The following is a 15873-nucleotide window of genomic DNA, read 5'->3' as shown; positions in this document are numbered from 1 at the left end:
TGTTAGAAAGTTGTAATAACAGTTTAACTGCGATTTACCTTAGCTGCTATCACTCGCTGTGACACACCTTGCTTATGGAATCCTAGAATTCGAGAGCGCTCAACTTCGGTTAGTTTTCTTGCTTTAGGCATGGTAGCACCTTTACACGGTGATTGCTAATCTTTAACTGAACTAAAAGCATTAGAATTACCATAAATCTAACAATTTATACCCTTGGTCTTATAAATTTGATCATGTGTAAAATCCTTATTTAATAAAAATGTAAAATTTAAAAATAAATTTTTGGAATGTACCTTCTTGTTTCCATAAACTTTTTAGAGTGTAGCATTAGTAATCTTAAGTCGAAGGAGTTTAAAATCTATCCTTAAAAAAAAGGTTTCTTTTTAAAGATTTGTAGTGGTCTTAAATTTTTTTATCAGCAGTATATATATATATATATATATATATATATATATATATATATATATATATATATATATATTTTATCTCCAATATAAAATAGTTTCATGTGTTGTTATTTCTTTCCGGATCCTTAATTAAGAAGGGTTAAATGAATGACATTTCTGAATTTTTAGATGAGGATTGGTTATTCGTATTATTTGGATTCATCGAACTACTGTTGTCATCCTGAGTGTTAACAAACTCACTACACCTAAACTGACCATCTAGTTCGAATGAATTGGAGCATTGTTCATTATTTCCAAGAAGTAAGATGATATTTTTGACGCATAATGAAGATTTATCGATGACTGGGGTGATTATATCTACCAGAAATCGACTCGCGGTGGCATGCTGACCCTCACGTGCTGACAATGGGCCTTAATTGAATACCGTCCTTGTGAATATCAGGGGGGGGGGCGTGTAGGTGTGATAGCTTGCTCTAATACTCTACTAGTTGTTTGTATATTGCAGGTGGCATTAAGTCCTTATTCTTACTAAGGATATCTCACAGCTTCCTTTTCCTTTCTGTTTACAAGGTCGGATTCTTTTTCACTTTACAGTAACCACCAGATTCTATTAAATCTGCCAACTTCTTGAAATATTCTGCTCTATCAATTAACACTGTAGCATTGCTTTTGTCTTCTGGTATTTTTATCATATCACTGTTACTTCGCAGGAACGTGATAGCCAATACATCTTTTTTAACAGGTTTGGTTTTGGAGGCTTTAAATTCTCGAGTGCTTGTCTCACTTTCGACGTTAGTTCATTTCCTTGTGTTTTGGGTTTATATCAAGGCTACCTCCTCTATTGGAGCTATCATATCTAAGTATGGAATCCGGTTGATGGTTGTGGCGAAGATGGGATCCTTGTTTAGCACTGATTTCACTGGCGTTTACTTATGTTGACAATGGCTCCTATTGGTGAATGGTAGACCTGGAGTTTTACGTCCTTAGCGTTTAGATTTTCCAATTTGTTTATTTGGCGACATTTAACCTCATTAAATTCTTTCTAAGATATGCCCAGGTATTCTTGGATACGGGGTTTGTCACGTACAATATGAAGGTGCGGGGTCGTTTGAAATTTCAGTCTATAATTGATGTTCTTTCCACCGACTGTTGTGGATAATGTCTCGAGCAAGCTCATGCCCTACTCGTTTTACGATACTTAGTGTCTGCCTGGAGTTGACTTGTTGTTTCAACGTAAAGTCTTGTCGCACTAGCTTGAGATAACGACATTGGCATAGAAATATGAGGTGGTTAGTCATCTTACAATTTTTTTGATAGATATTCTTCCATTTCCATATAATATAAAGAAAAAGGATCTTCCGTTGCCTACAACAGCGAGCAAGAGCAATATGTAGTAACAGCAATGCATATCAAGAGAGATGGAAAGATTAAGATAAACCCTCTACCAAAACAACTATCCAGAGAACATGACACCAGCTCCAAGAAATCTGGACCAGACACAAACGAACACCATTCAGAAAGTCACCACAATTTGTATACCATACATGAAAAGTTTGTCTGAAAAAAATACGTGATTCATAACATCGGGACAGTATTCAGGAATGATTTAACTCTTCAGAAACAAAATGTGAAAGTCAATTCCCCTACAGAAAAATCATTATTAAGAACTGTGTATATGAGATCCCATGTAACTGTGAAAAAAAAGACAAAGGTAAGACAGGTTGTCCACTAAAAGTGCGGTTAGAAGAACATAGAAAAGAAGCAGTGCGTCTGGACACTAAAATTACGGTATATCTGGCCATATCTGGAGGGAAAAGGGAAACCATCTTCTTATGAGACGGAGTAAAAATTATAGACAGAGAAGAACGGTGGAGACTAAGACAACTCAAACAAGCAGGGGGGATAACCAATTACTAAATAGACATAGTATACATAGTGATATTTACAACAACAAATAAAACTGGGTTCGTTCTACAATTGTCCGCTGCGAAAAATCAATTGTAAAAGTGATATTCACCTGAAGGTTGAAGGTTTAATTCTTAGTGAGGGCGACCGAAAAATACAATTGCGAATTACATAGGACCTCTATCCAGTCATGACTGACGGAACAAGAGCATGCTACCCCGTGAAGTAAATAAAGGATTCCATTCGAAATTCAGTCCTGATTCCCGAGTTCGACAGAATTATTACCGAGTGCGACAAGATATTCCTTGAAGAAGGTTACAACGACCGAAACATTGTGATTATCACATTCAAAATGGGAGAAATAGTCTGATGGCTCCAAATAATACGGTTAAATGAATGTTCTTGGTGAAAGTCTTCCACATGATACGTAATATTATCTGGTTATTTTTGTTTTTTCCCCTAAACGCAAAATAGTCTTTTGTGCCACGGGAATATTGAGATTGATGATATGTGTGATTTGTCGAATTGACGTATTTTGGGTTAGGATATGCTCGGAAAGTCTAAATGCATGTATAGAGACAGTACTAAGACAGTGTTACACCAATGGGGGTGGATTCATCGACTCCATTTACTAACTGCCCGAACTTATTTTTATTTTTACTTTGTATTTTTCCCCCATTAATGGTATTTGATTTGATTCGTCGAAAGGAAGTTCTATCCTTCACTTTTTTTTTTTTTTGGTATGTATTCTTTGTTTTGGATGATTTACTGATTTTAATGAAATCAAGGAAAAAGAAGGACAAAAAAGATAAAGAAAGGAAAGGGATACAATCTGATGAAACAGGAGAAATATTTCATCATCTTTTTACCGATATTCTCATAGTAGTATTAGTAGTAGTATTAGTGGTGGTGGTGGTGGTAGTATTTTATATTCCTACCCTCCACACATGTCCATTCATATGCGGCAAGTATTTTCTGGTACATTTAGAACACAGTCGCCTACACATTTGCAATTGTGATCGGCAACCAGATATCTTACATACAGATAAGTAGTCAAATAAGTTTTATGATATATTGTTTCATAAACGACGAACCATCTGAAACACATCGTTTGTGTGCCGCAGTATTGTATTGGCATTGTTCACCAGACAGGCACAGATGATATAGGTGAATTTGCTACCTAATGATACGGACAATATTTAACACGAATCGCTTAGAAAATTGTAGCAAAAACTCGTTGGTGGCAGTTGTTAGCAACATCAAACGATAGTGTTCGTACAAAATCTAACCCTGATGTTTTTAAGTTCAGGATCAATTGACCTGATACTAAATAAAATTGAAAAGATGCCTTTTTGAAACGATGTTTTTATTTAATCAGAATCCTAATCAAATATCATATTTATGTGAAAAAAAACAACACATATAAATGCTAATCAGATAAACTGACTAAGTCGTATAAAATTACTGCAATGGTCTATCGATCTATTGTAATTATTTACACACTGTAAGCTATCTCCAATAAGTGTCCAGACTTTTTCTATTGGGTACTTTTATTGGTAAGTACACACATGAAAAATCTATCAGTTCTGAGGAAGAAACTATTGGAGCAGAAAGCTTTCTGGTATCGTGGGATCTCTACTGTATGGGGGTGAGATTTTGCTGCTTGTCAGGTTTGTCAGAGGTATTTACCTCAAAGGAGTACAAGGGCTTGTAGTTCTTCAGAGCATCTTCCATTAAAATACTTGTAAAACAGGTAAATGGATGCAACATTTCGTCGATGAGAGAGAGACCGAATCTAGCAGACAGTAGTTCGGGACCTAATAGGCTGGCGACTCTCTTTTGAACCCTGTTCAGGAGTTAGATACTAGTAGCAGATACGCCAACCCAAATATGAGAAAAATACCTTCTACATGGGCGAATGATGGCCTTGTAAAGGTACCGGATATTTTCAGGCGTAAGTAATATTCTAGCACATTAGAGACGGTCCACCTTCCTCGCAGCAACCGCGGCAATGCCCTTGATGTATCTGTTCCAACTCATGTTCCCTGTGAACCTGAATCCGAGGAGTTTAAACGAAGTACTTTCAGGTAATGTATCAGTAGCCATGGCTATTGGTGGTTGAAAAGGTTTCTTGTAATTATTTAAGGAAACGAGTTTAGTCTTGACAGTATTGAATGTCCCCACAAAATTATTGGTATGAATAAATTAAAAATAAAAAGTATATTCTTTTCTATAAAATGTCGAGGGCGAACGCACATTTCACAATATTATTGGTATCGATAAAAAAAATTTAGTTGATAGAAATCAGTTAAATATAAAATCATTTTCTTTTTAAATGTCAAAAATATTATGTGCGAGCAAATACTCCACAATGTTATGAATGAATCAAATATAAAATCATTTATTAAAAACGACATATTTTTATTTTTATGTCTACTTACAAAAAATAAGTACGGCAAAATCACGTTGACACGTCGGTTCTCGTCAGATCACCGAAGTTAAGCAACGTTGAGCCTGGAAAGTACCAGATGGGTTACCATTTGGGAAGACTAAGTGCTGTATGTACCATCTGGGAAGGTTAGTCGTGGGGCTAGCACCCTCACGCTGTAAAAAGAACTCCTCGCTACAAAAGCGTCTTTAGATGGCCTATGACACTCCAAGGGCTATGGACAAAAATATTATTTTATGGTTACTTGGTCTTTTGGCTAAGATCAAAATGTAGTATCTGTGTCAATAACATTAGCGACATTTAAAGTTCAAATGTTCATGTAGTTATCTAACCTTGCAAAAACTTCAAAACACGGACATTTAAATTCAAGATAAAAATCGCCGCCTATATTATGAGCGGATGTTGTCAAATTTTTTAATTGCCTCGGTGGTCCTATCAATTTATGTGCCGTATTTTTTATTAGATATTGAACACTCGAAGTGTTTTTACTCTTGTTTTGTTGCAAAATGAACAAAATCGATGTAACATTTTCACATTGTAAAATATTTGAACGATTAACCCAATGTAAATCAGTCGATTAAAGAAAAGTTGTTATTAGCCGAGTTGAATAAATACAACGGAAGAAATCAACTCGCCATTCATAAACTATGTCGAATCAATTAAGCAAAGAATGGTAATTGGATCATTAAGAAGCAATGGAGAATTGTAAAGATATAAAGCACAAAATTAGATTCATCGGCGAATAATTAATGTTTTAAGACGTATGTCATCGGGAAATCATTAGGAGATTTCGTTAATGGAAGCTGAATACAAACAGTAAAAGGGGAAAGTCGTCTCATTTGTTTTATATCATTGTGTGCTGTCTCAAAACTACTTTGGTTAAGCATAGAAACTAACATGAATTTGAGGAAAATATAAACACAAAAATATAAAAACAAATACAGAAATTGATTCCGATAATTGTTTTTATGCATTAATACACAGAACGAAGAATGCTTTAAACGTTCTAAATTTTAAATAAGAAAAGCAAAAATTTGTAAAGATGTTATCATATGATATATATATATATATATATATATATATATATATATATATATATATATATATATATATATATACTAGCATTTCAGCCCGGCGTTGCCCGGGTGTTTGGATGTGTCTACTGAGGAAACAAATTAAAATAAAAAGAAAAAGTGGTAGTAGGAAGGTAGGCTCGAACCCGTACCGCGAAGGAGGAAAGGAACAAGGCAAAAATCTAACGGCTTTTGCTGTTACGACCACCGCCAAGCTGGATGTGACTTATGTCTAAATTAAGGCTAGTCAATCGAAAGGAGAGGATGACTTTCGAAAATATCGGCGAAAAAGCGACCCCCCTGGAGAAAAGTACCCAGTTTAAGGTGAAGATATTAATATTTTTAGTCAATTTTTTGGATATTTGTCGCCTGAAATGTCGAACTTAAAAACGATACTGATCTTGGAAAAATCCGTCGCCTCTGTCGAAAGTTTTAGGCAGACATGCAAACATATATACATACATACATTTATATATTGGTAACTAAGATTTTCAACCCAAACCGATGAAAAAGCTTGCCCTATATCTCAATACCCTTTATGTAAAATTTCAAATTTTTAGACCAGAAATTGTCTGAGTAATTTGGTAGAGACCGCAGATGTCTATTTGTTTTTAAATTTGACCCCTATTGTTATATAGTTGTTTCATTAAAGAGTCTTAGAGAGAGACTATTATAAGTGATGCTTTTTCTTGTGAGAGTTCTTATTAGTAATGATACGAGTCTTAGTGAGAGTTCTTGTCTTATTACATATGATGGTGTATCTTAGAGAGAGAGATGTGTATGTAATGACATTTTATAACACAGACATATAATAACAATACAATTTACCTTTTTGTAGAAATCACAAACACAAAGATGAGCTTTATCCAAAACACATGATGAATTTATTTAATACGACCGGTCGGGATTTCCTCATTAAGAACTCAAAGTTTCACATCTTAGTTTCTAAAGTGACGTCTCGCTTCAGACGTCCGCCTGTCTCTGTCTCCCCTGACTGTCTCTGACTCTCTCTTTGACCAACTAACTCCCACCTCCTATATTGAGAAATCCATGCATCCCGGCCACGTGAGCAAAATTCACGTGTTTCAACATGCGCGACTTTGCACGTTTCCGACATTGATTTCCCAATAACCTATTTTTCTTGTGTTGTTTCCACAAAGGAATTTAACTTACATGTGCTTTATTATTCATTGGATGACCGCAATTAAAGGGCATTGAGGTGCTGCCGATGTAGAATTTTGCAATTTCTAGGTTTTCTAAGTTACATATTTTAGTCTGGTATACCACTGAAGATGCGAGGCAATTATTGCTTAGTGTGCATTCGGTCGGTCTTCAGCAATAGCAGGTACTTCGGTTATTACTATTATTAGTGTCTGTAGTTAGATTATTTTTTCCTTACTATTTTACTATTGTGTTTTTTAGGATCCTTTCTCTGTTTTAAGGTCTGATGAAGTCGTCTCTTTGAATTGGGATTCCACTGAAGCATGTACGCACATATGTAACCAATGTTTGTATAATAAGCAGACTATATGCCAGCTATGTCTTCCATTGAACACTCCTTAATAATTACGTGTGTTTCATTGGATTTACATCTACGAAACCAATTTATCAATTTATACAACCATCTATAATATAAATGTCACCTGTCTGTTAAAATACATGTATGTATGTATGTGTTTGTATGTCTACATAAAACATTCGACAGAAGTGACAAATTCTCACGAGATTAATACTGTTTTGAAGCTCAACCCTTTTGGACGATAAATATTGAAGAATTGGTCAAAAATATCGATTCTTTTGCCCTCAACTTTCTACAAGTAGGGGTCGCTTTTTTCGCCTAAATTTTCGAAAGTCATACTCTCTTTTCGATTGACTAGCCTTAATTGAAACCTTCGCCATTTTTGATTTAGCGAAAGACGCAACGGCAAATACGTCGCTTTTTTCACCCTTCACGTTCTTTTCACCCTTCACGTTCTTTTCACCCTTCACGTTCTTTTCACCCTTCACCGTACGGGTTCGAGCCTGCCTGCTGCCACTTATTTTATTATTTATTTATTTATTTATTTTTTGCTCAACACACACCTCCAAATACCCTTGTAACGCCGGGCACCCAGGCTAATATATATATATATATATATATATATATATATATATATATGTATATATATATATATATATATATATATAAGGCAAAATGTGTGTGTGCTTGTGTGTGTGTTTGTGTGTATATGTGTGTGTGTTTGTATATCTCGCAAAAACTTTCGAGATACGCGACGGATGCTGACCTGATTGGTACTATTTTAGAGCTCGATCTCTTGGACGACAAATATCGAAAAATTGGCCGAAAGCATTAATTCCTTACCCTAAACTGGACAGTTTTGTACAAAGAGGGGTCACTTTTTCGCCGCCAAAGTCATCATATGCGTTTGCAATGACTAGTTTTAATTTGAACAGCAACGAAGTTATATGTCATTGTGGCCGCGAGGGTTAAGTGGTTTATTTTCCTCCTTCGCGTTACAGATTCGGGCCTACCTACTACTTTTTTTCTTATTTCGAGTCTTACATAATGCAATTTTTTTTCTTTTTAAAATAAAAACTGAATTATTTCACCATTAGCTTAAAAAAAAATTTCACGACTCTCTTTCCCCAGCCAGAGTTTTTTTTCTGGTAGTATTGACTCCTTACTATACCACCTCTCCACACCCGAGCAAATCTCATATATTTTACGTTATGCAAATATCGTATGCATTGTTATAGAGCCAATACTCTAATAGTTTTTATATTGTACTTAATACAAACAGGCAAGGTCATACACACACATACACACATACAGACACACACATATATAGAGAGAGGGGGAGAGGGGGGGAGAGAAAATGAGGGAAATAGTTTTGCGCGCTAGAACTTTTTCACCTTAAATTCTAACGTAGACTATGCATGAATAGAATCGAGAATAATAATTAAATGAAACCAATCCATACAAAAAGAAACCATAAAAAGAAAAATTTATCAATGAAAGTTGTTTGTCAAACTATTATGCAAATTAGTTTACTTTTATCAAGCCGTTAGCATATCGATGATCGAGTATATTAAGAAGTTCATTTCAATAATGTTTTAAATAGAAAACGTACGCTTTTAATCTTAAAGTGCGATGAAAACTCAACTTGATATTTGTATAGATAGATAGATAGATAGATAGATGGATAGAGTTCGAATCAGTCACTACGCAAAGCAGTCACAAAGTAGGTATAGTGAGAACAGAAGAAATCACAAATAAAGGGTTAGCTGCGTCCAAATAGGTTTTGCTAAAAATATCAATGTCAAAGAAAAGAATTTAGTAAAAAAGGAGACAAAGTTCGTCTTCTCTGTGTGTCTCATTATTCTTCTTTTTTTATTTAGTTTTTTTTTGTCCAGTTATTTTTCACAAACACACACACACATACATACACACACAGATATATATATTATTTTTAAAATAAAAATAATATATATGCTCCCTATGTGGGGGTACCAAATTGGTTAAAATGGGAAATTATTCCCAACTCACATTTAGGTAAAAATGCACTTTCGTAAATAATTCAATTCATTCAAAAACATATCGCTAAAACCAAAACAGAAACAAGATCTATATATATATATATATATATATATATATATATATATATATATATATATATATATATATATATATATATATACTAGCAGGTCGCCCGACATTGATATTATTAATGCTATTCAATCTAAAAATCCTAAACGTAATTCGATTATCTATCTATCTATCTATCTATCTATCGATATATATATATATATATATATATATATATATATATATATATATATATAAAGTAAATAGTATCCCGACAAAATAGAGAAATAAAAGGAGCAAACCGTATTATGCGTTCATCAACGTTTCGTCTTTAGGAAGTCTCGAAATAAAGACGCGAAACGTTGATGAACGCATAATACGGTTTGTTCCTTTTTATTTTATATATATATATATATATATATATATATATATATATATATATATTTAAATAATATCCACTGACACGTGTTTCGTCGACGTCCATATACAGGGTGGGCCAAAATAAGGGTCCTATCTTTAAATTTGAATAACTTCCACAAAATAAAAGTTAAACTCACCAAACTTTATGTGTGTGTAGACTGACCCTTCCGAAATTTTTTTTGAAATAAACAAAACAAATTTTGGCCGAAAAACACTTCTTAAAACTTACATGAATTTATGAATTTTTAAAAATAGGACCCTTATTTTGGCCTACCCGATATATATATATAGATATACTCGTACTTCAGCCCGGCTTTCCTCGGGCCTTATGTACTGTTCATAACTTGCTCTACGTGTGAATACACTTGATGTAAGATTTTAAATGTTTAAATTGTAATTTCGTATAGACCGCAGAGGTAATTTCTTTTTCAATTTGACCCCAATTTTGGCATCATAATATTTAGTTTTTTGGTCTCAAATGAAAATAAAAGTGTGACCTATGTCCAATTTACCTACATCAAACATTTCAAGTGTTTAGACCCAACATTGGTGGGGAAATTTGTTAAAATCTGCAAAGGTCAACTCGTTCAACTTTGACCTTTTGACAGCCAAAGTTTCACCCCGAAACTGATTAATATTCTTACCGCATATCTGAATACTCGTTATGCATGGATTTCAAATGTTTTGATCCAAAATTGGCTGAGTAGTTTGCTAGACATCACTGCTACAATTAGCTGCTTTTTCGGATCATATTCTGCCAAAGCTAGATCCGATAACGAACACTTTTTTTAATTTTTGGAATGCTTTCTTGCATTTTTTATCCAGTGCTATTTTTATTATTCTTTAATAATTCATTCAACGGTGCTCTTAGTTCATGTATATTTGGGATATAAGGATTATAGTAGTTCGTTAAGATCAAGAGAGTCTGTAAGTTCATTACATTGTTCGGTCTAGGCATGTCTCTAATTGGTTCTGTCCTATTTAGGTTAGGCCTTCTACTTTTATGATCAATTATTTATCCTAAATATTCAATTTTGTTTATATCAAATTCACAATTTTTGAGGGCCACTTTGAATCCGTAGTTTGCTATTCTCTCAAATACCTCACGATTATGGATTTTATGTTCTTCAACATTCTTGCCTCTTATTAGAATCTTGTCTAAGTAAGTAATTGCAAACTCTAGGCCTACTAACAAGGTTCCCATAATTTGTTGGAATAAATTTGGGGTTACTTTCAACCCGAAAGCCAACCGTTTTAGGACAAATAATCCTTTATCGGTATTTATTGTCAGATATATTGAACAATCTTCCTGGACTTCGACCTTCAAAACCACTTTTGAAAAAAATTTTCCTCCTTTCAACTTGGAAAAACATTTGTAGAGAGCGGATAGTTATGATCTTTTAAACTATCATTTTGCCCAGTTGAGAAACCCGCACATACTTTGATCTTTTTTTTCTTTTGTAACATACTGTGGGTGATGCCCACTCAGAATAGTCCACTTTCTTTCGAGTCTCTTTATTACTTCATCGATTGTTTCTAGTTAAGAGAATGGAACCTTCCATTTAGGTTTGAACACCGGTTTAGCTTTGTCCTTCAGTTCAAATTTCACTTCAACCTTATTGCAACAACCCAGTCACTCAGAAAATACATTTTTAAAATAATTTTTAGATCCTTAATTAATTTTTCTTGTAGTTTGGAATTTTCTATCCGTGCCACACTTACTTTTCTACAAAACGAGTTTATGTGTTTCTCCCATACATTGAATGGTATCGTCAAGTCGATACCAAATAAATTAGAATTTTTTCTGTATGACACAAATTTTGTTCTTTACTGTATTTTAATTCAGTGTCACATTTGTATAAAATTCACCTTTGATTTTAGTATATTTCCAGAAGCACCTCTGGCAATTTTTCCCGTATTACTTCATCACTTAATGATATACTACTCCCTGTATCCCGAAGACTTTACTTTCCAGTCATTAATTTTGACATAAATATATTTTCTTTTCTTTAATTCATGGACCCCCTCTTTTATTTTAGATCCAATGATAGTTATTCTTTCAGACTTACGGTCTTTTTTTTTGCATACCGTTGATTTGTGACCTTTATGTCCGCACTCATAGCATATTTTATTTTTAAAATAACGCTCTTTTGTGAAGTGATTTTTTCTTCCAAATGTCCTACATTATTTTTTCATAGTGGACACGTTGTTTAATACTTAACTTAAATTATATAGCAGAAACCTAATAAAAAGCATAAACACACGGGCAGTATCACTAGTAAGGTATTCTGGACGTTCATAGGGTGGACTAAAGAAGAACTGAGATAACTCGATCAGAAGACCAGGAAACTCATGACCATGCACAATGCACTACATTCAAATGACAATGTTGACAGACTCTGTGTGAAAAGAAAACACTGCGGAAGAGAACTGATTTGTATAGAAGACTGTATGAATAACACAAAAAAGAAATAAAAATATATAATGCAAAATATTGAAAAGATAGTTATGGCAGCAAGAGATATTGAAAAAATAAACAAAACTGAAACAGAGAGTCAAATGATAAAACGAGAAAAGAAAAATTAGAAAAGAAACACGCGGAAGATTCATAAGACTGACAAAAAATGTGAATGACGTGGATGCGAAAAGGACACGTAAACTGAGAAATCCCTAATAATTGCAGCACAAGATAACTCGATAAGAACCAAACACATCAATGCAAACATTGGCACAGGAAAATAGCAAATGCAGACTCTGTGGATAAAGAGGCAAAACGATAAACCATATATTAAGCGAACGCAACAAACTAGTCCAAAAGAAATACAAGAACAGGCACAACCAAGTGGAGAGGGCAGTACACTGGAAAGCAGGCAAACAACTGCATCTCGAACGCACAGAGAAATGGTAAAAGCATAAATCGAAAACAGTACTTGAAAACGAGAATCATAAAATCTTATTGGACATGTACATACAAACGAATAAGTTCAAGCAAGAAGACCGGATGTCGTAATAATTAACAAGAAAGAAAAGTTCAGTAAAATCGTAGATGTTGCTGTCCCAGCTGACCACAAAGTGACTATCAAAGAAAAGGAGAAACAGAGCAAATACATAGAGCTAGTCAGAAATCTGAAAGGGATTTGGATGATGAAGGAAATCAAAATAATACCTATAATAGTAGGAGCATTAGGAACAATTCCGAAAAACTTTGAAATAAGAATGGGAGAAATTGGAATACAAGAAATGGCTGCAAAGTTCCAACGAATAACGATAGTGAAAACATCTTAAATATTAGGGAAAAGCTTTGAATGGGGAGATTGATACACATGAGCCACATGCACGGGCCAGATAAGCTGAACGTAAAGCGCACATGGAACCAAGAACGTTGAAACGGCATATCTATACGTTCTCTACTGCCCCATCCCCCAATTACCACATCATCGCCCCTGACAAAAAAAGAGCGAGACCGCGTAGTCAAGGAGAAAGGAAAGATCGATGAGAGAGCGCTGACCAGACCCTCGGAAGTGCGAAGAGCACTGACCAGACTCCCGGAAGTGCGTAGAGAACTGGGACCTTGGGGAGGCTTATTGCCACAAATTCCAGTGAAGACCAATGGCAGCTGCTAGTGAGAAATCAATAGAAGCGGCTGTTGCAATAATGCAAAGTCATTTACAAATGTTATCTAAAGAGGTGGAGAGTACTGGAAAACTGAGTGGACTTGTTGTCACTCAGCTTCCAGGGAATACCACAGGTTGTTATCAAGGAGAGATCTTTGATGCCCGGTGTGAAAGCTCTTTGTGAGCCAATAATAATGATAATGACAATAATAATAATAATAATAATAATAATAATAATAATAATAATAATAATAGTAATAATAGTAATAATAATAACGAAACGACAATGATAATGATAAAATAATAACAAAAATAGGTAATAATAATAATAATAATAATAATAATGATAATAATAATAATAATAATAATAATAATAATAATAATAACAGGACTAAAGTAAATACTGTCGTAAACCATTAAGAAAAAATACTGAAAAGGAAATATTGAGATCATATATTTAATCATGCTATATAGTAAAATTAAAATAAAATTGGGATACAATTTTCATTGATAAGATTAAGTGAAAATGAGTAACAGACAGTAGTGGTATTAATTATTTCCTTAATACTAATGGCAAAATATATGACTTGTTATAAAACAAACTTATGACAACTTTTACTTTCTAATATGTTTGTATTGAGTATTTTTATTTGGTTGTGATTAATATATTAATATGTAAATATTGGTTATTATATTAGATTGAAGTTTACCCTTGCTTGTATCAGGTAAACACTTCATTCCCTTTGCATTTATTATTGTGTATATATATATATATATATATATATATATATATATATATATATATATATATATATTATTATTATTATTTTGTATGTATATATATATATATATATATATATATATATATATATATATATATATATATATATATATATATAATGTTCTTGCTAGATTTCATTCTGGGAGATATAGTTTTCTTTCTCCGTGTATTTTATTCCCTTATGTCTATAATTTTATTTATTTCCTGTTATTTTTTTCCGGCGATCAATAGTATTTTCTCCGGTATCTTGCATTATCTTTTCTGCATCCTTGCATCATCCTTCCCTTATGCTATTTCTTTTTTTTTGTTTTTCTTTTTTTTTCATTCTTTCTTCAGCTCCCATAGATTTTTTTTCATTCCTTCATTACCATCTGTTTGTTTTATTTGTTGATTGATTTTTTTCTCACATATCTCCTCGTATTTATTCTCTAGTTAGATTTCATTCTTTCAAGATATACTTCTCATTCTTCGTGTAGTCCATTCCCCAACGCCTATAAATTTATTCTTTTCTTTTTATCTTGCGCGTTTCCTAAATCAGCTTGGACAATGGAGTCGATGATGCATCCAGTCACATGTCCATTCGCATGTCACCGCATTCTTTTCAAAGTCAGACTTCTTATTCACAGTGAGAATTTAGAGTCGACGAAACGGCGGCAAAAGTTCCTTTGCCTCTGTGCATAAATTTCAATAGTGACACCGAAACGTCCCATCCTCTCTCTCTCTCTCTCTCTCTCTCTCTCTCTCTCTCTCTCTCTCTCTCTCTCTCTCGAGCGGCCAACTTTCAACAGCTACGCCGGTTTTGTGCAACATGTGGAAGTTAACCAGGTCTTTGTCAGACAAAGCATATTTGACACTGTGAAGCATTTCATTTCAGATTATGCTGAAGTAAGAAGATATCCCCTCTTTTGCCCTTACCTCTATCCTTCCTTTTCCTTTACGTCTATCTACAGCAATGAAAATACAGGTATATACAAACAACGGATGAATTATTTTTAATTGTTATTTTTTTATAGCAGAATGTACATCTTCTTCTCCTATTATTTAAAAAGAAACTTAGTGTGTGTATGTGTGTGAGAAACATTGTGTGTATGTGTGAGAAATTTAGTGTGTGTATGTGTGAGAAACATATTGTGTGCATGTGTGAGAAATTTAGTGTGTATGTGTGTGAGAAACATATTGTGCGTATGTGTGTGAGAAGCTTAGTATGTGTATTTGTGTTAAAAACTTAGTGTGTTTATGTGTGTGTGTGAAACTTAGTGTGTGTATGTGTATGAAGAACTTAGTGTGTGTATGTGTGTGAGAATCTTAGTGTGTTTATGTGTGTGTAAGAAGCTTAGTATGTGTATTTGTGTTAAAAACTTAGTGTGTTTATGTGTGTGTGTGAAACTTAGTGTGTGTATGTGTATGAAGAACTTAGTGTGTGTATGTGTGTGAGAATCTTAGTGTGGGTATGTGTGTGAGAAGTTTAGTGTATGTGGCTTCCTTCAGTCTGGACAAACTGTAAGGATGCCTGCGCGTAAAATTTGTGTGGCAAGAGTTGCGCAATCTCTAACCACACCTCTCCTAAGTCGACATTGTTGAATACCTGTGGCAAGGAGGTTCAAGACGACTGGAAACAATGCTGAGATAAACAGAAAG

At 33.9% G+C, this 15873-nt stretch overlaps 1 pseudogene; it reads left to right on the top strand.

The window, feature by feature from the left end:
* Window positions 1–4760: 4760 nt before the first annotated feature.
* LOC145275332 (5S ribosomal RNA) lies at window positions 4761–4877 on the top strand (annotated as a pseudogene).
* The last annotated feature ends 10996 nt before the right edge of the window (window positions 4878–15873 follow it).

The sequence above is a fragment of the Euprymna scolopes genome, chromosome 4, assembly GCF_053919585.1.
Source record: "Euprymna scolopes isolate OS-2025 chromosome 4, ASM5391958v1, whole genome shotgun sequence".
Taxonomy (NCBI): Eukaryota; Metazoa; Mollusca; class Cephalopoda; order Sepiida; family Sepiolidae; genus Euprymna; species Euprymna scolopes.
This window is presented reverse-complemented; position numbering and strand designations above follow the sequence as displayed.